At 44.6% G+C, this 22702-nt stretch overlaps 1 protein-coding gene across 2 annotated transcripts in view; it reads right to left on the bottom strand.

Annotated features, from left to right (window-relative positions):
• PKHD1 (PKHD1 ciliary IPT domain containing fibrocystin/polyductin) overlaps window positions 1-22702 on the bottom strand; it is a 4356595-nt gene that overhangs the window by 3957642 nt on the left and 376251 nt on the right. The window lies entirely within an intron of this gene.

The following is a 22702-nucleotide window of genomic DNA, read 5'->3' as shown; positions in this document are numbered from 1 at the left end:
AGCCAAAATACAGATACATACAATAATTTTAAAAGCATCTCTCAAATAGATAAAATGATTAATACAGCATTTAATTTAAGTTGGTACAGCAAGTCTGAGCGGAAGTAGCAGCTTTAATGTCAAGGGTGCAGATTCCAATACCAACAATGACCTAAACATTCCTGTCTCATTATATGAACACCATGAGAGTAGAGGTCAGCAATATGCAGCACTGAATCATGGATGAAGGCATTGAGAACAATAAGCAGTCATTAACATTACTTATTGCACATACATTCACTATAAATCTGAGGATAAAACCCAATGACATCAAATCGAGACAACGTATGTACAGTTATGAGCGGGGGTGAAAGCTATGTGTTCATGAATTAGGTATTAGCCATCAGGAATGCTGTTCTTTTGCTCTAGGCGCACCGCGTACATCTGATTAACTGACTTTCTTTCAGTTGATCATTCGATTGCTTACAAAGGTCTTGCACACTATAAACATCCCTTATGCCTTCTTGTAACATAAGCCGATTCAACCAACGAGACCTAAGATTTTTATATAAGGGCTAGATTAAAAGAAAATGCAAAATGGTTTTGTCAATTGTTTTACAATAATGACATTGCTTGGGTGCAAAATGCCCCAATTTAGAAGCAAAAAGAGAAATGCCCAACCGGTAAGATCCACAGGCAAAGTTTTAATAGAAACAGTCCATTCTTAGACTCCCACCTATAAGATCAGGGACGTCGTTTCAGGGTAGCCAGGGGTAGCACCTGCTAACCTGGACTCCCCCTCTGCTACCCCTAGACCTGTCCTTGCTACCCCTGGACCACTGGACATAGAGGCAGTGCCGATAGCAGATGTCAGTGTTGCACTTGAACATGGCAGTTGTAAATGCATCTAAATGTGCCACAGCTTTTTTCACCTGGAATCTCCATCTTGTTAGCTGGACATATAATAGGGATGCAGGAAAAACCATGAAGCTACCATAGCTAACAAGTTGGCAGTCCATATTGAACAATACCTGAATGCTTGGGCTCAGAGGCGGGGCTGTCTGTGCAGCTCATACCCAGTACTGTAGCAACAGGAAGGGTATAGGGTGAGGTCTAGCTAGCTGGGAGTGAGTAAGAGCAGCCTGTATTACTCAGTGACAGCACAGCATGAATGCAAATCTCATCAGTGTTTCTCGTTCTCTGCATTGCACATCCAATGAGCCACTGGGCCTGAGTTGAGAGGGGGGTGCCCCAGTGGCTTCTGCCACCAATCCTGCCTGGGCACTGTGTGACCCGACCCAGATCCGCCAGACCTGCATCATAGGCACGAGATCATTAATTTACATGAAGATGCCCTCTGCCTTTGAAGTAAAGCATCTGTTGCTTCCTCAAGCAAAATATATATATATATATTTGGAAGGATAGCCCAGGGGCAACACACTTGCTTTGGGAACGAGATGATGCAGTGCAGATGTACGTTAAAAGAACATAGATGAAACGCTTGAATTGCAAAATACCAAGGGCCACTCTGCTGCATTTTGCAATTTGAGCTTTTGTTTCTTTTATGCGGGGGACACCCATGCAACCTCCAAACCCAAAAAACAGAGGTAGGAGTGCTGTGGGACCACCCTGCAACCCCCCGCTCACCTACTTCTGGTTTTTCGGATTCAGTATTTTATACCTATGCCGAATGTGGCAAAACCATATCTACGACCCTCAAGATATGATGTTTTGTGTCGATACCAGCAGTTCAACATGGGTACAGTTCCTGTTCAAGTGTTTAGAAGCTGGAGAAGGCTGGCATTAAGCAAGATATGAAGGACCAAGGAAAATAATAAAATGGCCCTTTTCAAGGGGTGATTTCATGGAGCTGCTGCTGCTGTTGCTTACATTTGAAAATAACTGTAACCTGCAGCACATCCTTCCCCTCCACCTCCCATCTAACAAAACAACTGTGGGTAACTTACCAAATAAGCAAAACAGAAAGGTGATGGCTGGACGGTTTCAAATCATTCCTAACAACTGGCACAGCTCTGGGCAACCCTCCAGACTGTTGTTTTTCTGATTGGACTTGTGTTGGTCAGTTGCTGTTTGCAGACTGTGGCCAGACCCTTGGCAGGCACTGGATGTCTGCACTCTGAGTTTGAAGCCTCTTCGAGATGCTCTGTCTGTTTACAGTTTAGCCCGAGTGATGTACAATAGTCCAGGTTGTTATGTTGAACATCTCCTTACTTTCACAGTAATTTGGTAATATGGGTTTATACACACTGATATCAATTCTACATACGGTGAAAGGTCATGTGCCATCACTTCGCGTGATGTGGCTTGTGGGCAGGGTCAAATGTCATCACTTCCTGTGATGTCATCAGAGGTCAAGGGTTGTGTGATGTCACTTCCGCTACCCCCAGCATTTTGGTGAAATGACATCCCTGTTTAAGATATGGCTCGAAAGCATTAGATTCCTTCTCATGTAGATATTCTGTGACCAAACTGCTCTTGCTGACAGACAGCATATCTCAGTATCAACCTACAACCTATTTAAAAGTGTTTTTTAATGGGGGCCCATATGTTGTGGGTGGGTGCAGAGATCCGAAATATTCAGTTCCGATAACATATCTTTCACATATTCTAGCCATGGGAACGTGACTGTACCTGGAGTCTCTCGGGGATTAGATACTATCGCCAAGTACTCTTTAAGAAAATCATTTTCCAGTTGTGCAGCCAGTATAAGAGTATCTTTAATTTAATTTTGTAAGCACTGCTCCTCCGGCCAAGTTCTAGCAAGTCGGAATTGTCTGGGTACTGTGTGGCAGCTAAAGTAACCTTTTAACAATTGTATTCTCTGTCATTTGGATCTGATATGTATCAATTTAGCCCCAAACATCTGCTCGATATAATGCTGCCTAGACAGCTTGAATAGTATACATTTCAAGGGCCCTAGAAATTAATCTGTCATCAAACTTTCTTGAACATGTTATCATAGCTTCACCTCTATGACCGAGCATACAAGAACACTTTTTGACTAATGGTTTCCATGTGAGGGAAGCATCTAGCCTAATGCCAAGATAATAAAAACTTGATTTTCTTCCCCATCAAACTAAACAACAGATCTCAATGCTTACTGTATCCGGGGGGGCAGAGGGGGTGACAGACGAGAATCTTAGCCGTGGATGTATTAAGTATTAGCGCCTTGTCGTCAAGCATTTTATACAAAGATATTAGTTGGAGCCGCAGACCCACTAGAGATTTAGAAAGAAGGAGCGCTTCACCTGCTTAAAAGAGTGTAGCAATTTCTGCCCCCCAATGTGGGTGGCATCCGCAGGAAGCTCCAGGAGTGTTGTTATTAAGTCGTTGATAAATGAGAATAGTAGGAGCGCCAAAACACAACCTAAACGGACCCCAATGGTGATGTTAAATATTTCATTCGAGCCCGTTATCTCTACCCCATGCGCAGATTTGAGATAAAAGGATCCGATCTTGTATGAGAGAGGTGGCTATAGCAAGTCTCTCCAAAGTCCTCCACAGATGAGAATGAGAGGCAGTCTTAAATGCAGCTTTAAGATCCACAAAGGCAAGTAGATGGGTTGCTTCCTAAGAATAACAAAAATGTATATGAATTCAATAACAAATGGAACACCTGATCAGTTGCAGAAACACCACTGCCCGCATAGGGGAGAGTGTACTGTGTTTGGTGCACCATAGTGCTAATCTAGTTTCTAGAAGCTTCTCAAATAGCTTACTCAGAGAGTCGGGGAGAGAGAATGACCTGTAATTACAGGGTAAATTAGTGCGCCCCTTCTTAAAGAGCAGTATCAGCATCGCACCCTGCCAATTGTGGGAAAAAACACCTAGATTAAGGAGTTCATTAAAAAACCTGGTTAAATATGGCACCCACATTTCCGGCTGCCCCCTGAAGACATGGATTGGGATAAAGGCTGGGACTGGGGCTTTACCCGCCTTCTGCGGTAGACTTGCTGCCTGTATCTCTAAAGATGCGAACGGCTTAAACGCCGAACCATCTGATACCTGCAGCAGACTACGTGTATTCAGATTTCATCACAGTCTCTCTCTGGTTCCCACTCCTTATCATTACATTTATATTTCAATTGTTATCCTGATACGGCCACCCTCTTAGCCTGTATGTGGATCAGCATGTGATATTGCTACATTTTACAAAGGAGGGTCTCGCTTAGTTGCAAGGCTCGAGGTAGGCATGACACTTAAGCCGTATAAAGAATGAAACATGCCGGTCAACTCTGAGTAGAGCAGCTGCTGCACTTGTCCTGGAGGTAAATGGTAGGGCATGAATGCTGCCACATTGTTTCCCATGGGTTGGTCACCTATAGTTAACAGACTAATGTCCAATACATATAGGTCTTGTCTTGACTCTATAAGGACAAGCACCTTGTCTATACATTTGCGTTTGCACTAGAAAATAGTGCCTACTAGACATGCATATGCCTCACTACAGTCTATCACCATGCTTCACTGCACTCATTTGTTGTAAATGAATTTTATGTTTTTTCTGCATTTATTATTCATCAGTCTATAACTAATGTGTTTTCTTGATGAAGTATAAGTACATGCGAATAACCTACACCTCTGTAAACTTTCTGCTGCAGAAGGTCTTTAGGATCCATGTCTCTAAAATGCTACCTGATTGTTCTCGAAAGCATCAAGTTGCCATACCTTGAGTGTTGTTGGTCAATGAGTTTGTTGTAATAAATTTACATCTTGTATAACTTTTGTGCTCACATGTACGAATGAATGTGCGTGTAGCTTTCACCCCTTTGGGGTCCTTTAGACTTTGACACAAGTTTAGACTAGTGGTGACCTTTGCAAACACCACAACTTCCTTTTTGAATAAAGGCATACAGTACCGAGAGTATGCTCTAACTATTGTCAGGCGGCTACCCCTGTATGTGATATATATATATATTTACTTAAAAGAAGCACTGCATCAAGATATTTGTATACTCACAGGGGCAAGCAAACCCTCAAGGAAACAAAACAAAGGCCTCCCTAAGTCCTATGCTATGAGTTTCTCACTCAATAGGAAGTCCATTCTGCCTCCACCGGATGAGAAAGTCCTGATTCGACTCAATAGAAACCCTTACAGGGTACAATAAGAAACCACATGCAAACTTTTGTTTCACTAGTTCCCTAGAACACCAGCTGCCACAGAGAGAAGCCATGGATTCCCCGATCTGAGGAAAGAGAGGTGAGGCAAGGAATCCCTACTAGACTGAAGCAACACACAGCCAAGGTTCCAATGGATTCTGAAATGGTGGACATGCTCTTTGTAAGCTTGGCCCACCCTGCTAGCCCAACGGCATCCCATGTGAGACAATTGAAGAGGAAGTGGCAAGTATCTCCCCTACTCCAGTTGCCCCCTCCCATTAACTATTGAGTTCACACCAAAGTATGTGACGCATGAAGTGCAGTTAAACCAGAAGACAGCAGCACATGGGCTCTGCCCAGCACCTATTAGTATGACAGTACCTATTAATATACCGACTCCTAAGACGATCTGGACAGTAAGGTATCCATTGAAAAAGCCGCACCTTCTTTCTAAGCAATATGACGGTTGTCTGAATAAAATACCCGAAGAAGCAACAAAGATAATGAAGGACGATGAATGGTGACATCATAAGAAATCGGACTGACACACATATAAAAGATATAAGGACCTGAGAACACTGACAAGAGACGAAATATAGAGAAGATACCATGGATATGATGTCCTCGGACTGTTGTGCGCTATATAAATACAAATAAAAAAAAATTAAAAAACGATAAGTGACATCTTCGCCCAAGGTGAAAGAAGTTGATGGCAAGATAAAGAAACTTATGCCACATACACGATGAAGATTTAGTTAGTTTAAACGTGTACAGATGCAAGTAACTGCAAGAGGCAAAGAAATTGTGAAGCTTGCTTATGCTAAATAGTCAATAGATTGCTGCAAGCACCAACGTTTACAAGTATATACCTGAAGGAGCACTTTATGTATAAATGCAAGTCCACTACGCATATGAGCAGAACTGAACAAAGGTTACAAAAGGCCTCAAATGGAGTGTGTCACAGCATGAAAACCGAGAATCAAGACAGTGCAAAACTTAGCTAAGGATGACCATGCCAAGAAACCACGGTCTTATATGGCTGGAACAAGCCAACTTTGGATACAATTAAGGAGAGAAGAGAACAGAGGATCCTGTTCAGAAAGGTCAAGATAAGCCACAGACGTCAGAGAACTAGTAGAAATTTAATCAAATATACAAAAAGACACAGAGAAGAGCCGTTTTCACAGTGTCCTGTCATGTGACAAAGGCAGGCTGGAAGCGTAAAACTTTCACACCTACGCATGGATCCCTGACATGCCCATACTCCTTAAAAGTTCTCAGAACACAGAGCAGACTCAAGGCCAAACTACAAAGCAGTAATTGACACATGACTATTAAGGTGATGATTGATTGTAGCATAATTGGTGGGAAGCTGGGGTACAGACGAGCTTCTCTGCACCGGGATGTTCTTTCTGCGTGCTGCTGGATGTAGATGGAAAGGTAAGAGTGGGGTTGATGCCAACCCAATCATAATGGACCATGTAATCTAGGGTCCTGAAGTGAGTAGAGCCAATAGAACGTCGTAGTTTTAGTGACGTTCATAGTGGCCATTTTCAAAGGAGGGCTTAGTTGCCCCACCTGATATTAAGTATCTAATCCCCTCTCCCCATTACCACATACAGATTTAGTACCTATATTAAGTTACCTTCCTATAACCAATCATGTTGCATGTTAGGTTTTTAAGATGCCACGTAGAATGACGTTAGTACGTGTGCAGGTTGTACATCAGCAGTAACAAGTTGGTGGTATAAATATTGTGTTTTTTCTAAAAGTAAGTAGAGAGAGAAAATCGAGCGATTGCTGATGTTTGTTGTACTCCCCGTTTTATGAACCTGCCATTAAAACGGACTCACTTTGCCAAACTATTGAGTTGTCTTAATTATTTGATGCATGAGTATGAATCTGCATCCCCATCTATCTCGAGGGTACTGCTACTCATCTTAAAGGGCTGTTTGGAGATCATCCAGTTCAATATGAAGTTCAACCAATCCCAATCCTCCACCATAGCTTTGAATCAAGTGCAGAACCTCACAAGGAGGACAGCACAGATGGAGGGCTCACAGTAATATATGTACCCAGGATCTAGTTCAGAGAAGGGTTGTAAATTGAGTTCTTTGCAGGTGTTTGGTGACGGTAAGTGGGCAGCAAGCGTTTGGAGGAGAGGAGCTTGGAAAGTGAGAAGAACTTGGAGAGGAGAAGGAGCCTGGCAAGAGGAGTGGGGAATGAAAATAGATGGGGAGAAGTTGGTTGAAAAATGGGGACAGGTCAACATCATAAGGAGGTGGTTGTAGAAATAAAGGAAGAAGATGAATAATACAAGGAGGTGGTTGGACACATTTGGGACAAGGGTAAACCTCATACAGAGGTAGCTAGAATAATTGATGTGGGGGAACATCACAAGGTGGAGGGGTTGAAGATGCTGAGGAGCAGGTGAACATCCGAAGGAGGTGATCAAACAAGTTGAGAAGAAAGGTGAACATCAGGAGGAGGTGGAGGGATAAACAATGGAGGAGAAAGCAAAACATAAGGTGGTAGAAGAGGATGATCAGGATGATCAGGATGATCAGGAAGGTGAGTTGAGAAGATAAAAGGAGGGACAAGGAGATCATCAGGTTGAGGAAGTTAGAGTCAGAATAAGAAGGTTCCCGGTGGCATGTCTGGCCCATTCAAAGGGGAAAGACACCAATGTGAAGGGTTTGGGGAATGAGAATGTGCTGGGCATGGAAGAGGGTCATGCTCAGCACATGGGGGGGTAACCAGGTAGACAGGGGGACAGGTTAGGACCCAATGAGTGGGAGGTGAGATCTTCATTCAAGAGCCTGCTAGCTAGTGCAGTTAGTCCTAGCTCGTTGACCCTACCAGAACTGTTAGCATCCCTCCTTCCCTCTCAGCGCGCAAGTTAGGGAATAAGAACTCATCAGCTACCCAATTATGGAAGACTACATCCTGAATCAAGCCCAAAATGGAGAAAGAAGAAGAGGGAGACTGAAGGGGGCGCAGAATCCTTTTTAGCCTCTAGAGTCTGGGGAAGAGAGAATCAAGGAGCATGATCCACTTAAAACCCGCAATATGGGAAGAGAGAAGAAGGTTTCGGGAACTCTTTAATCCCATAAGGTGAAGAAAAAGGAAGATGAGTTGGGAAAGCCCTTAATTATGCATAAAAAATCTTAGATTTTGGTTGTGGAACTGGCCAGAGCTGGTCAAAACAGTTAGACTGTGTCTTTGGAGGATATGGACCGAAGGGATAAATCTTCTATGGCCATTCCCAAGATGCGGTAGTGACAGAAGCCCAGTAACATTGACACATTGAATTCTTGTATTTGTTGCTTTATTATTATTATTATTATTATTATTATTATTATTATTATTATTATTATTATTATTATTATTATTATTATTATTATTTCAGCCCAATCTGTATATTTTTCCAATCATCCTGGTGACAACAGATAATATTTTGTAACAAACTCAGGGTTAGCAATAAACCATACTACAATGTATACAATGTATACGAGGCTTCAGGTTTACCACCAAGGGTAACTGTTAGTTGAAAGCCAAACTGAAAAACAGGTTTTACTTTTTCACCTACACATTTCCAGAAAATGGTAAATGACAGATATCTTTAATAACTCATAGTCTCCAGGAAGATTCCATTTTTTTGTATTTTTTTTTAAACAGCTAAGGCATATCAACTATTAAGTCATCAATGTGCAGATTGTTCCAAACAAAGCACTGGGCTGGAAAAGTGGGAGTAAACTATTGGACTCCCATGTCTCGTCCCCTCTAGGCTTCTCCCTCCCTCCCCCAGATGATCCTTGAATCCCAGTGTGGTCAGCTAGTGATTCCTATATACTATCCTATCTTCAGTGATGGCCTAAGGCCACAGCCTTCTCTTTCTAGCTCCCTCCAGGTTTCCTATATGCGGTTCTCCATCATACTATTCCCCAAACCTCTCAATGGAAATACTGGCTTTCTTTATTTCTGCCAATTGCAGACCACCTGGTCTGTTATCTTACTCAGTCCCTGTCTTCCTCTCCTTTCTCTGATCTTACCACTCCTCTTTCTTTCCTCTACTAATCCATTCCACTACCCTCATTCCCTCATTCTCAACTTCCATCGCTCTCTCCAGCCTCTCTTATGTTCTGTACTCTCACCCTCTTTCCTACTCACTCTTTTCCTCTTACGCCTCCACACTGCTCTACTAACATCACTCATCACTCAGCTACACCCGCCCCTCCTCCGTCTACTGCCCTCACCTCTTCTCATCCTAATACTCTCACATCTCCTCACTCTACTACTCTCATCCTTCAATACTCTAGTACTTCCATCCCTCCTATGATACTCACTATTCTAACACCCCTCACTTCTCTCTTGCACCCTTCTCCTCACACCCCTCTCTACTATCTTGACTTTCTCCCAGCCACACTCACTCTGCCTATTGCTCCCTACCTCTGTTTCCCACTCTTACCTCACTTCTATCTTCTATCCAAAAATTCTGTCTCACTGCTTCACTCACACAAACTGGTATCACTCTCTCTCACAATCATGACCTCACCTGCACTCTGCACCAATTAAGACAGGAACTCCCCAGCAACTCCTCAGCCTCCTGAGCAACTCCCCAGATCTCTGTCTAGCAATCCCTCCTCCCTCTGGTCTCTTGGTCACCCTTCACGTCTCCTGGCCTCGCCAGTACAACACTAACTCTGCCCTTCCCTTGCTTCTCCTTTATAGTGTGTGCCTTCTGATTCTCACCTTCCCACTCACCTGACTCTGTGGGGCAATCTGTGCCTGCCTTTTTCCCAGGCGCTACATCCCACAACCCTTACACCTTTTCCAGCATGGTTTTTGTAACAGTCTCAGGTGGCTTCTCTGCTGTTTCTCTGGAAAACTGCTGTCTAAATGTGTATTTCTCGTACACTGTTATGAGTTGTTTGCTTGGTTGGCATGCTGGAAACAGTTGGGTTGTAATGAAGTTTATAAATGTGTGTTAGTTGCAAGGTTTCTGGTTTCCTGTTCCTAGGTGGCTCTGGCTCAGGTTTTCTTAGTTACTCCTAGGTGTAGTCTGGGAGTTATGGATCTGAACAGAAAAAAACACAGTCCAGAAACAGTACTGGAAGGCAGTAGGTGAGTGAAAGCAATACCCGTAATCACATTCAAGACACCCATGGGGGGGCGGTGTTTAGGGAATGGGGCACCCCCTCTTGACAAGGTCCAGTCCCTTACTCTGCCACATTCCTCCACCCATTCTTCCAAGTCTTCCACTTCTCTTTGCGCACTCCATCTGCCATAAGGTGTTTTGGAAATATGTCCCCTCCCGACTGTAGCTTTTTCAGGCAGTGGTGAAAAAAGGGAAGTCTGTGCCAAGGAGCAGAATTTACAGTAGAACTGACACGACTGCATGGGGACAATGGGAAATTGTCCTAGCACCAAAACATCCACCTTTACTTTGAGATATAAAATGGCATTGACAAGAACACTGATGCTGTGGGATAGGAGCCTGGGTAGAGATCTTCTGGAGATATTTGGTTGGGTCAATAGCTGGTATCTTGCTCCTTGTGTGCAATAGAGCATTGGTTGAGATACCTTGGACTACGACTCAGAGGACATGTTTCAGGTCCATCTTGTTCTCATTGTACTCCACCAGACCAAGGCACTCTAAGGTCTCTTTTTGTTCCAGGTGAGGGTCTGGAACATCTGATGGTCTGCTAGTCCCATTGTCAGGTCTGTTTTTAGATCTGGGGGAATACATTCTGAAGTCCAGGCTTCCCCCCAGCATGAGAACAGCATCCCCTTACCAGATATGAGATGTGTCTGGCCCTAACACAGTCCTTCTGAGGGAGAGTTACAGTTTCCTTCTCCGGGTTGTTCACTAGGAGGCTGTTTCTCCGAGGCTCTCAGAGTTCGATTTACTGGGTATCCTATGGATGTTGTTTGGGTAGGTTTTCCATAGAGGTCTTCTGGTTTGGGTTTCTGCCCATTCTAGCATTGCAGGGCCTGGCGGTGACAGTGGGTGTTTGGACTCCTTTTGCTCTGCTGTCATTTCTCTACCCTCTTCTTCTGGCCTCACTATGATCTCCAGCAATGCAGGGTCTGCCAACCCAGACGAGTTCTAATTCTCTCTGGGGTTCTCCTCCTTCTCACACAGCCTTGTCTTGGCATTCTCATTCCCCTCTTCTTCCGATCCTGAGCTTGGGATGTCCTGAGAGTCTTCTAGTCTCATCCCTAGGTCTGGTCTTGGAAGTAGTAGCAAGGTAGGTCAGAGGTTTCTCCCATCAATACAACTGGGCTCACTGAAAAACAGCTCTTATAACTGGGCTGTCAAGAACATTTATTGGAAACCATAAATCACAAAAACAAATTGCATACATATAACTCGTCATGAAGATTGCAAACCACCATGCTAATTATCGTATGTATAAGCTTTGGATTTAGCTGTATATAGGTGATCAGGTCACAGGTGAATGGTCACAGTCTGTGATTATGTGCAATTTATATTGATCTTCATTGATTAGTGGGTGGAATCAAGTTATACATGATACAAGAATTAGCATGGTGGTTTGCAATATCTATGCCGTCAGTTTTAGAGTTACATGTATGAAATTTCTTCAAGATGTATGGTTTACAATAGGTGAGCTTGACTATCCGGTTAGAACAGTGGTTTTTGAGTGGGCCCAGTTGTATTGATGTGAGAGTGCCTGGTGGTTGCTCACTTTTTGATCCCCAGAGTGTTTGTTAGTTGACTGCGTTTTCTTCTGACATAACAGTGACTTCCCTCCTCTGGTTGCTGGACATGGTGTGTTAGAATTCATGGAGGGGAAGCACAGTTCTGTCCAGACCACCACATTCAGCAACAAGTCTGGACTGTGCCTGTTTTTGGAAGGACCAACAGCCTCAGAGCCTTCAAATAGGAGCTCCCAAGATAGCCGCGACTGATTACTTCCTGATGTGTTGCCGATCTCTTTGGGACCAGAGTCCCCTGCACTCAGAGAAGGGTTGTGTCTCGAGAGTTTGGTTTTCTGCCTCAGATGCTCTTCAGTCAGGTTTCCTGTGGAAGTCTTCTCATTGGCCTCCTTCTGATTTCACTGCTGTGGGTCTAGCCAACTCTGGGGTATGAAGCCTTTTCTTAGCATGGCTCTCACTTCCCTGGATTCAAGTCTCAATGTGTACAGGATCTTTTGGGAGTTGTATCCTCTCACATACTAGTTGGGTGATGGTTCAGCCAGGTCTTATCAGGTAAGTGTTGTTCCCTAAATTGAATAGGACTACCTTTCTCTGTCGACAGTAATTTGTTTCTATAGGGGTCATTCGAGGTTGGAGGTAAGGAATTACCAGCACCGGTAAGGGTGCCGACGCCGGTAATCCCTTACCTCCGTATTCCGAGGTCCCTTTGTGGGTCCTTCCTTACCTCTTGCTTTTAGCAGGAGTTAAGTACGGGACCCGCAAAGGTACTTCGTAGGTAATTACAGTACCGTAATTTACAGTGCTGTAATTACCTCCTTCCCCATTCCCATTGAGCCCTATGGGGCAGAAATGGGAATGGGGAAGGGCAAAAGGTGAATGGGGAATTACCGGTCCCTCCAACCCTGGAATGGACCGGTAATTACTCCATTCACCATGCCGGATTTGGGACGGTTTCGGAGGCAACCATGGAGCTAATTACTCCATAGTTAGCTCAAAACCCGGAATGAGGCCCTATGACTCCTGTTCCCATGTCCAGTGAGTACCTCTGTGCCAGTCTAGATTTGTGTGGTTATTCTCCCATAGGTTCCTTCGGGAGCCTCCACACGGTGTGTGATTACACCTATCCTCATAGAGGACCTAAAAATCACAGCCCTTTCTACCTGTCTCCCTCAAGGACTCTTCTAGGTGGTAACCTATTCTGCTATGCACAAGGCCTCTCAATAGAAATAACTATTTTCTATAGTTTTGCCAATTACAGACACCCTAGTCCATTCTCTCATTCGATCACTCCCTTCCTCTCCTTCCCCTAATCTTGCTACTCATCTGTCCTCCATCTCCTACTCTACTCCAATATCCCCTCTTCGCTCTATCTCTTTCTCACCTTCCATATCTCTCTCCTGCCTCTCTGATGTGCTGCACTCTCACCCTCTTTCCCCCCTTGCTCCTCAATGCACTGTACTACTAACACTCTAATAAGCTGACCCCCTCCTCACTCTACAACTATCAATCCTTCTCATGCTACTCTAACCTCTTCTCATGTTATTAAACTCATCACTACTACTCTCACCCCTTCTCATTCTACTACCCTCACCCCTCCTTACTCTACTACTTGCACCCCTCCTAATGCACTCACTCTCACTATTCACACACGCCTTACTTCTCTCCTGAACCCATATCCTCACACCCCTATTGAACAACCTTACTCTTTCCCAGCACCACTCCCTTTCACTCCACCTACTACGCTGTAAGCGATATTCAATCAAGACTACAGCCAAGTCAATGCCTAGTCTGGGATGCTGAGGAAAACCCTTATTAATGTATTGTTATGTCTAGTTCAGTACTCTGGATGACAACCCTTGTATAACACCCCCCTCTTAGAATCCCCCTGACCCCACTGAGCCAAGAAGTAGGTTTGTTTTGCAAATTAAAAGGTTTATTTGAGAATTTAAACAATATATATATATCACACTTTATAATAAATTAATATCTGATAGTACACTTAGACATATGATGTTGATCAACAATGGGTAATCTGGCACTAGCACACTTCTTTACAATCAATGAGGAGTTAGTATAGGATGGATAAAGTAGCAAAAATACTTTTATGATTTCAAGGGAAAAGCAATGAGGAATAACATGCAGTACAGAAATACTTGATATGATTTTAGCAGAAGATAAGATAATCACTTTTTCTCTGGCAATTCACCCCCCTCCCCTATGCAATGTAAGAAATGGAAGGAGATGGAAAGAGGAGCACACAGTTCTCAGGAATGCAATCAAATACAATACGAAATTCAGTTCCCCCCCAGCAAGCTTGGAGGAAACAGGTAGGAGTTTGAAACACAGGCCCAAAATGCTTTTTAAATGTGATGGCAATGGATGGGAAAATGTGCCAAATGATTTTAATTCCCTCTAGAGATTCAGGGTGAGTGGAAGATGCGTGTTGGTATTAGTTCAGGCTCACTTTAGCAATGCTCTGTGAGTTATTACCAGGTTGCAAATGAATTTTAACAAAGGAAAGAATGGAGCTGCTATTTTGACAAGTGGAGAAATTGAGCCAAAATCGCAAATCGCGGTAAATTTCGCGAGAGCGTAAATCGTTATTGCGGAACAAATATAAGGAGTCGGTTCTAGGCTTGTTGGAAAGCTTAGATTCTAAGCTTTCAGAGGAAAGTTAAATCTCGTTCCTAGCCCAAACGGTTCAAGAGATACGGACGATTTAATAAAGGTAGATTTTCGGATTTAAAGTAAAACTCAAAATGACAGGTGACAGCTTGCAGCTGCAGAATTGACAGGTGACAGTTGTGCAGCTTTAAAAATGACAGATGACACGATTTCTAGGAGGCAGTTCTACTTAGGTTAAAATAGTTTGGATTAGATTATTTTAACTAAGACATTGGTTCTGCACAGTTCTGCTAGCTACTCACAATATAAATTTGAACTAGGCCTCGTCACGGATCTGGTCAACACGTCCGGCTGCGGTTCTGTCTGCTCGGCGGGTCAATCAGGCACCGGTTCTGCTCACAGTGATCTGGGTCAGCTCTGCTCTGCTGGTCTAGCCTCTCTGGATTCAGCGGCCTCTGGTTCTGGATACTGCTCTGCTTTCCGGTCTGGATCAAGTGGATTCTGGATGTAACACTGCTTTCTGGGTACTGGCAAGAGTTCTTGGCAAAAGAATTCAGACAGCTCGCCCGGCTGTGGAATAGTTTGCAAATGATTTTGAGGCCTGCTGACAAATACTTTTGCTTGCAGTGGGCCTTCTTGGTTCAAAGTTCTGTAGTCTCTGTTTAGCTTGGAAGTCTAAGTGTTGGATCTCTGGATGTGAAGTCGTCGGTCAGCATGCTCCGCCGCAAATGGAATTGAATCTCTCTACCTGTCCCAGCAGTCTCTTTTTATGTGTTTTGGAAAGTGGGTGTGTGCGTTGGTCATAACTAAACCTGCCCCTCTCACTTATCATTGGCCAATTCCTCCTCTCTCCCTTGATTGGGGGAAGGAAATGTGAGTCAGAGTGATGCTGTAGGTTTTATGGTCAGAGGAACCTCCCCTTCTCAGATTGCACACAAATCTATTTCTGACCCAAATACATATTTATCTATGTACCATTTTTCTGATATTATAGGTCCAGTTAACATATTTTCTGTAGCACCAAACCATCCGATCCCTGTCTTTGTACGATGTCGTGTCCACTGATGACAGAATTCTCCCCTTTTCATCCAGATAACGACCTCTAAACCTTTCCAGATTTTACACAAATGTGCACCAGGGATATGGGTTACAGATGATAAAGTGTCAGATTTTTAACATGCATACATTTGGAGTGAGACCCTATTTTCCGCTAGCAACCCCCCAGAATACACCACAGGGTCCTAACACCTCTTAAAATGTTCACAGAAAAATCACAAAAATAATGATATTACTTATATATTTCTGACAAGTCCGCACTATGAGTTATCTATCTTTTTAAAATTATGCTCTGGTCAAAAAGGGCTGTGGCTTCCCACATCACAGGGTGGAATAACTGGTTTATCCACTTCCCCCAAGCCAGCTTGTTCACAGAGGCACAGCTGCCCCCCAGTTTCTCCCAAGAGGAAGCTATTTTACAACGCCCCCAATATAACATTTGCCTGAGTCCAGGACAGGCCTTTGTTCAACTCCCTGTAGTCCCCAGCTGCTCCACCCCTAATCTAATCAGAGAGGTGTTAACTCCTTTTGGCCAGGGGCAGAGTGGCTGAGCATCCAGTTTCAACTCCTGTCGGGGGTAGTTGTCAGGCAGAATTCAGTTTCATTAAGCCAGGTTTCAGCTAAATGTCACTTTTTATTCCCAGTTTTCTACATTCAAATCAAACTGACACTTTTTACCTATACATTAAATAATTACTTCCTTCAAGTCATTTCAGAATATAGTTTTACATTGTATCCACCTCTTAGCCAGTCTTTCCTTGGTCTGGTTTTGTTTCATTTGTTCAGTTTTACACAAAAGTCTGGTGGTTTTAAAACGCCGGTTTTCTGATAGTGGTGAGTACTGGTAATGCAACCATTTTTGGGATTAAGAAAATGAATTCACCACAGTTCTGAGTTGCTTTTTTGGCAATCAGCATTGCCATTCCCAATGGTTTCAGGCTACTGTGTGTGTAGCCCAATGGTGGTTTTATGCAGTTCCCTCCTGTGCTCACAACATAGGCAAAATTGGGTGGCAGCCTATGCTTCATGTTTTCCCTGTGCACTCTCTGGGGAGTTCTGGCCATCATGATGTTTTCCATGCCAGTACTGCACAGTTTTATGGTAGGGCTTGGATGCATGGGTAAAAATTTCCCACAAGCCCCCCCTCTTGCAATGGCCATTCTGTCCTTTCACTGATGGAACTCGCAAGATCTGGGATGTTCGCCTCCTCTTCTTCCAATTCCATGGACGGCACAGTTCAGCATCTTTTCCTCCCTCCAGTCGATCAATCAGTTCTCCTTGCTGGTCCTGATGGCAGGATTGGGCGGTACCCCGGACATCTCGGGTCTCTGCTTCGGGTCCCCGGTCGTCCTCCTTGGTCAGTCTCCATGGTTTCATCTCTCCTAGGATGATAAAGCAAAGCGGCAATACCTATTCGTAGACATTTCTTCACCACTATTAATGGTGTGGCGAACATATACATTTTATGAATCAGAAGATATGAACATATACATTTTCTTTTTTAAATTAGGAGACAAGAACATATATATATATACAAGGATCACAGAATTTTATATGCTATATGTGGAATATTTAAGGTTGGAACTGAATTACTCTGGAGCGGCCCCCTCTGGGATTCCAGTGGATTCCACCAGTTGTTGCAGAGTGTGCCTGGGATGGCAACACTTTAGCTGATTTATATGTACCCACTTGTCTTCCCCTTCCGCCAGACTGCCTTTGGGGATGCAGATCTTATAGGCAACAGGGGAGATCTTGTCTATAATTTCATGTAGGCAAGAATTTTCGCTGTTTGGCCTGTTTCCTTTGGAAATTGTATAGATAGACCCGATCACCCACCTTATATTCCTTTCGGGTAGTTTTTAAATCATAGTGGGTCTTCATGATCTCGGCTGATCTTTCTAGATTCCGCTGAGCATAGGCAAAAGCATGTTGAAGGTGTTTCCTTAAATTCTCCACATACTCATGAGTTGTGGAGGCATTTATCAACGTTTGCTCTGGGGTTATGTAGAGCAAATGCTGGGGAAGCACCATCTTGCGTCCAGTCATCAACTCAAATGGTGACATTTTGGTTGCAGATGAAGGGGTAGATATGATGGCCATTAGGACCAGAGGTAATAGGATATCCCAACTTGGCCCAGAATCTGCCACAAACATTTTTAAGATGCTCACAATGGTTCGGTTATATCTCGCCACTGCTGGCCTGTAAGCAATGTGTAGCTTCCTTTTAACCCCCAGTATCTCCCACATCTTTGTCATTACTTCACTGGTGAAGTGGCTACCTCTGTCTGACTCAATCCTTTGAGGTAGACCAAAACGGGAAAAGATGTGGTTAATCATCAGGGCAGCTGCTGTTTCTGACTTGCAATTTGGGGCCGGGAGACATTCCACCCACTTGGTAAACAAGCATGTAACGGTCAACATGTACTTGTTTCCTCTAGACGAGCGAATCACAGGGCCTACAAAGTTGATTTGCAAATCTGATCATGGCAGTGTCATCCCCCTCTTTTGGAGAGGCGCACGGTGTGTGAGGGATGATGGCTGAAATTGTGCACACACAAGACACCCCTTCAAGTATTGGTCGAGGTCCTGCCCCATGTGTGGCCAGTATGCAACCTCTCTTAAGATTTCCAGTGTTGTGTGAAACCCCCTATGACCAGCGGTGGCCGCATCATGGGCGTGACTTAACATCAGGCTTCGGAATGAGGTAGGAACCACCCACTGATCGTGGCCAACTTTGGGTTTCCTTACCAGCAAACCGTCTTGAATTCAGAACATTTTTGGACATTTCATCAACACTCTTAGGTCCTCTTTCCCAATGTAATCGGTATCCGTCAGGGGAAAGTTCTCAGGGTCCTCAAGGTGTTGGTAAAACTTACCAATAATTGGATCCCCCTTCTGAGCTGTAATTAAATCAGCATCAGGGGTCTCCTTACTCCATTGTGCAGTTGAAAGATCATTGTGAGCATTTGTCTGGGACCTAGTGATAGCTGTGACCTGGATTTCCCCCAACAGGGACTCTATTTCTATTAGATCCCCTTGGATGGCCCCGGTTTTGGCCAGCTGATCAGCTAAGTCATTTCCAGTTTTGTCTGGTCCCTCTACTTTGGAATGACCCTTGATCTTTTTCCAGTAGATGGTCATCCCATTCGATGTGACCAGATCATCAATGTTTTGGATTAACTTCCCATGTTTCAAGGGTTTGTTATTAGCACATAACATATCTCTGGTTTTCCAATTAACCCGGTGCTCCACGAACCCGTTCCGTACATAATCCGAATCTGTGATTATGACCAGTTTGTGGAGTTGATGTTGGACAGCAGTGAGGATGGCCTGATGCACAGCCATCAATTCTGCCACCTGACTACTTCAGGGACCAATTTTGTAGCCAGCGGAGGGTTCTGGTGACTCATTCACCCATGCGTTCTCTACGCCGGCCATCAGTTCTTTCTCCCCGTTGTTGTCAACATGGTAAGAGCATCCATCCACATAGACAGTGGGCATTCCCTCACACTTGTCTTCTTCAAAGACTTTGTGTGGGAAATTAAGGTATGCCTCCATGTTGTCCTTGATTTTTAGACTTTCGTCCTCGAGACAGTTTTCTCTGGCACAATCATGCAAGTCAGCCAGACCTTGCGCGAGGGGACTCTTCTTGTTTTGGCCATATCTGACCACTACAGGAAAACCTTGCATTGACAGAATCCAGGAAGTAATTCGGGAATTACTCACATTTCCGGCCCGGATTCTGTCACTTTGGAGATATTGCAGAGGCTGGTGTGGAGTCTCCACTATGATGTGTTCCCCCTAGATAAACGGGCGTTAATTCTTCAATGCCCACACCGTTGCCAGGAGTGCCTTCTCACAATCGTTGAATTTTTCCTCCACAGAGGATAAAGTTTTGCTCGCATAGGAGATTACTTTATTGACCTTGTCATGCTTTTGGTATAATACTGCCGTCAAGCATGTATTAGAGAACCCCGTCTCCAGGAAGAACTCCTTGTTTCTGACAGGGTAAGCTAGGCAAGGCGCTTGTGAGAGGCTTCTTTTGAGTTGTCTTACCGCCTCGGATTGTTCTGGACCCCATTCCCACTTGACCCCCCCCCTTCAAGAGATGAATCAGGGGTCTAGTGATCTCTGCGTAGCCTTCAATGAACTTTCTGCTGTAATTAGTCAGTCCAAGGAGGCTCCTTAGTTCCTGCAGAGTTGTGGGGTCTTTCAGTTTCTGGAGTGCTTCCACTTTCTTTTCTTGGGGACAGAGACCCTGAGGAGTAATCTCATGCCCCAAGAAATTAACATGGGTTCTACACCACTGTGCTTTCTGAAAGGAAAGTTTTGCTCCGGCGGCCCTCAACTGTGTCAGAACATAACGGATCTCCGCTATGTGTTCCTCCACAGATGAACTTTTGATGAGGACATCATCTACATAAGCCAGGTTACCCCTCGCACCCAGGTCGGGCATGGCCTTATGTAAGAAAATGTTGAATTCATTGCCGGAGTTGAGGTCTCCGAAGGGAGTCCGGGTCCATGTGGAATGCTGGCCCCCAAAGCTAAAAGCCAGTTTGTATTGGTCCTCCCTACTGACAGGCACGGTCCAGTATCCATTGGTCAGGTCTATTGCAGTGAATACTTGTGACCCCTGGATCTGGGCCAGCCCTTGGTCAATGTAGGGAAGAGGCCATCGGGAAGTATGGACCCGTTTGTTGAGCTCCCTAAGGTCGGCGCAGAGTCTCCACTGGCCGTTTGGCTTCAATATTCCCAGCACCGGATTATTGAAGGTGCTGTGTACTGGACGGATTATTCCCCGGGACTCAAGGTTCTTAATTATTTCAGTAAGGGACTCCATGGATGCGAGAGGCAAACGATATTGCTTCACAAACACTGGAGTCATTCCAGGGTCCGTGGGAATTGTTGTGGTGTGGATGTCGGTGCGACCACAGTCATATGAGTCTACCGCAAAGAGATCTTGGAAATCCAAGAAAACTTGTTTCAACTTTTGCTTCTAGTCCAGAGTCACACATGCATCAGCTAGGTTGACTCTCTCTTCCACCATCTGCCTGAAGCCTGGAAAGACTGGTTTGGCTATCTCAGTGGCCTCCTCCAGCTGGGTGGAGAAGTCCCTGGTCAGAGTGCTGATTTGGACTGGAGGCTTCAGGTGGGAAAGGCAGCCCTCATGGACCTGGAAAATCACCTCATCCCTCCTGAAGTCACAAGTCACATCTTCCTTACCATAAGGGCAAGAAGTGTACACCAGGAAGTTCCCCCGATGCCGGGTGAAAATCCTGTCTGGTGTTGTATTGTCCTCACTGTCACTGTCAAAACAGTCCTTGGGGATCGGTCCTAACAGTTCATTTCCTAAATCAATGGAGAAATGTCGGTCATCAACCGCCATTCCAATAATGGTTATCCACCTCTATTGGAATGGTGTCATGTTCTATGTTGACTAATGGTGTTGGGTTTAACCCTAACCCTTGCTGTTGGAGAGAAGCATTTAGATGGATATAAGCATCAGGGTTTTTCAATTTTTGTCCTCTTTTAAGTTTCACTCCCAGGGAGAATTGTCGGGTCCTTTCTGGGATGGTGACTTCCTCTTTAATCTGAATTTCAACTGCATAAGGTAGCAATTGAGCTGACCTAAATGCTTTTTCTGAATCATCAAAGCCCATGGGATTATCCGCTAATCGGGACCAAGCTTTGAAGTTTATTAGGTCCAAACTAATGGCAAAGCGATTGAGAATGTCACTGCCTAAGTAAAAGGCGGCAGTGACGTCTCGCACGACCCAACAATTATGGACTATGCTCTTGTTGCCAATGGAGATTTTGAGCATACACCTGCTTGGCAGGAGATGTTTGGAATTGGGTGCTTCCAGGTCCATTTCCCATTTGTCTATCAGTTTGAATGTGGGAATGGATGGATCTTTTGGGAGTTGGCGGAACATGGCTTCGCTGATGAAGCTCTCACCGTTGTTCACACACACTCAAGCGAGAACAGAGTCCTTCCCATCATTTAACTGAACAGGGATGAACAACTGCTCTCCAATTTGCTGAATATCAGCCAGGCTCTGAGCTGATTTCACATCTTTCTGGACTATAGGAGTGGGAGTTTCTGATTGTGGATTAGTAAAGAATTTCAGGGTGTTTCCTTCCAGTGTGGAATACCACCTTAAACTGGAAGGAAGGTTGATTTTCAGAAAGAGAGAGGACCCCCCATCACCAGTCTGTTGTCCTACTGCTATTACTGTCACGTCTGGAGTTTGGTTGTTCTGGAAGTGAAATTCTACTTGGTCAGATTTTTGTTCAACCATGTGGCAGGTGCCGTTTAAACTAACATGGTTGACACTCTGTTTTAATTTTATTGGTCGGCTAGTCTGGGTCCAGAGGACCTTGTTTACGCAATCTATTAGGGGTGACAACCTTCTCAGGAGGTCATTCCCTAGTAAACAAGGGGTGCCCTCTGGAGTCAATACTATGACCGAGTGTTTCACCTTGTGTCGCCCAATTTTGATGTCCAAATCTGCAGTCCCCTCGAAAGGAATTTTCTTCCCGTCAAAGTTCTGCAGTTGTCCCGGAAGAGAGGTGAGAGGAATACGGTAATTCTCCCCCCTTCCTGCATTTAGTTCATCAAAGGCCCTTTTGGACAGAAGGGTAGCTTGGGATACAGTGTCCACCAGTGCCGAAATTGTACCCTGCCCCTGTAGTTGTACCGGGGCATAATATCTTCCCTCCTTCTCCTCAAGGGGGCACAGATAATTCACATTCTTGGACAACTGGTGGGATAACTTTCTGGTTTTGGACATTGCTAGCAAAGAGATTTGGGCAGAATTCTGTGGAGAGCCTGGGGAATCTGAAAGAAAAAGTTGGCAACTGGAAATGGTTTCAGGTTCTGGGCCACCCCCCCCCTTTTTGGAGGCAGTCCTCAGGATGGGTTTGACCCACGGGATTTTGGTATTGTCGGTTCTGGGATGAGATGATGGGCGGCGGTAGCTCAGTCTCCACATCTCCCCAGTCTGAATTGGCATCCCTTGGGACCCATTTTTCCTTGGGAGGAGTTCCCCCATCTCTGAAAGAGAAGATCCTTTTCCCAGGATCTTCTGAGGATCCCTCTCCCTCAAATTGGAAGACCTGTACCTCCTCCACAAAGTGGGTCTGTTTGGGTCCTTTGTTTCTCCTACCCCCCCTCTGCTCCTTTAGAGGCAGGCTTTCAGGGGCAGGAGATTTTGTTTCCGGTTCCTGGTTTTCCAGGGGC

The sequence above is a fragment of the Ambystoma mexicanum genome, chromosome 4p, assembly GCF_040938575.1.
Source record: "Ambystoma mexicanum isolate Mex_15411 chromosome 4p, UKY_AmexF1_1, whole genome shotgun sequence".
NCBI lineage: Eukaryota > Metazoa > Chordata > Amphibia > Caudata > Ambystomatidae > Ambystoma > Ambystoma mexicanum.
The sequence above is the reverse complement of the archived record's forward strand: the minus strand, read 5'-3'. Positions and strand labels throughout refer to the sequence as shown.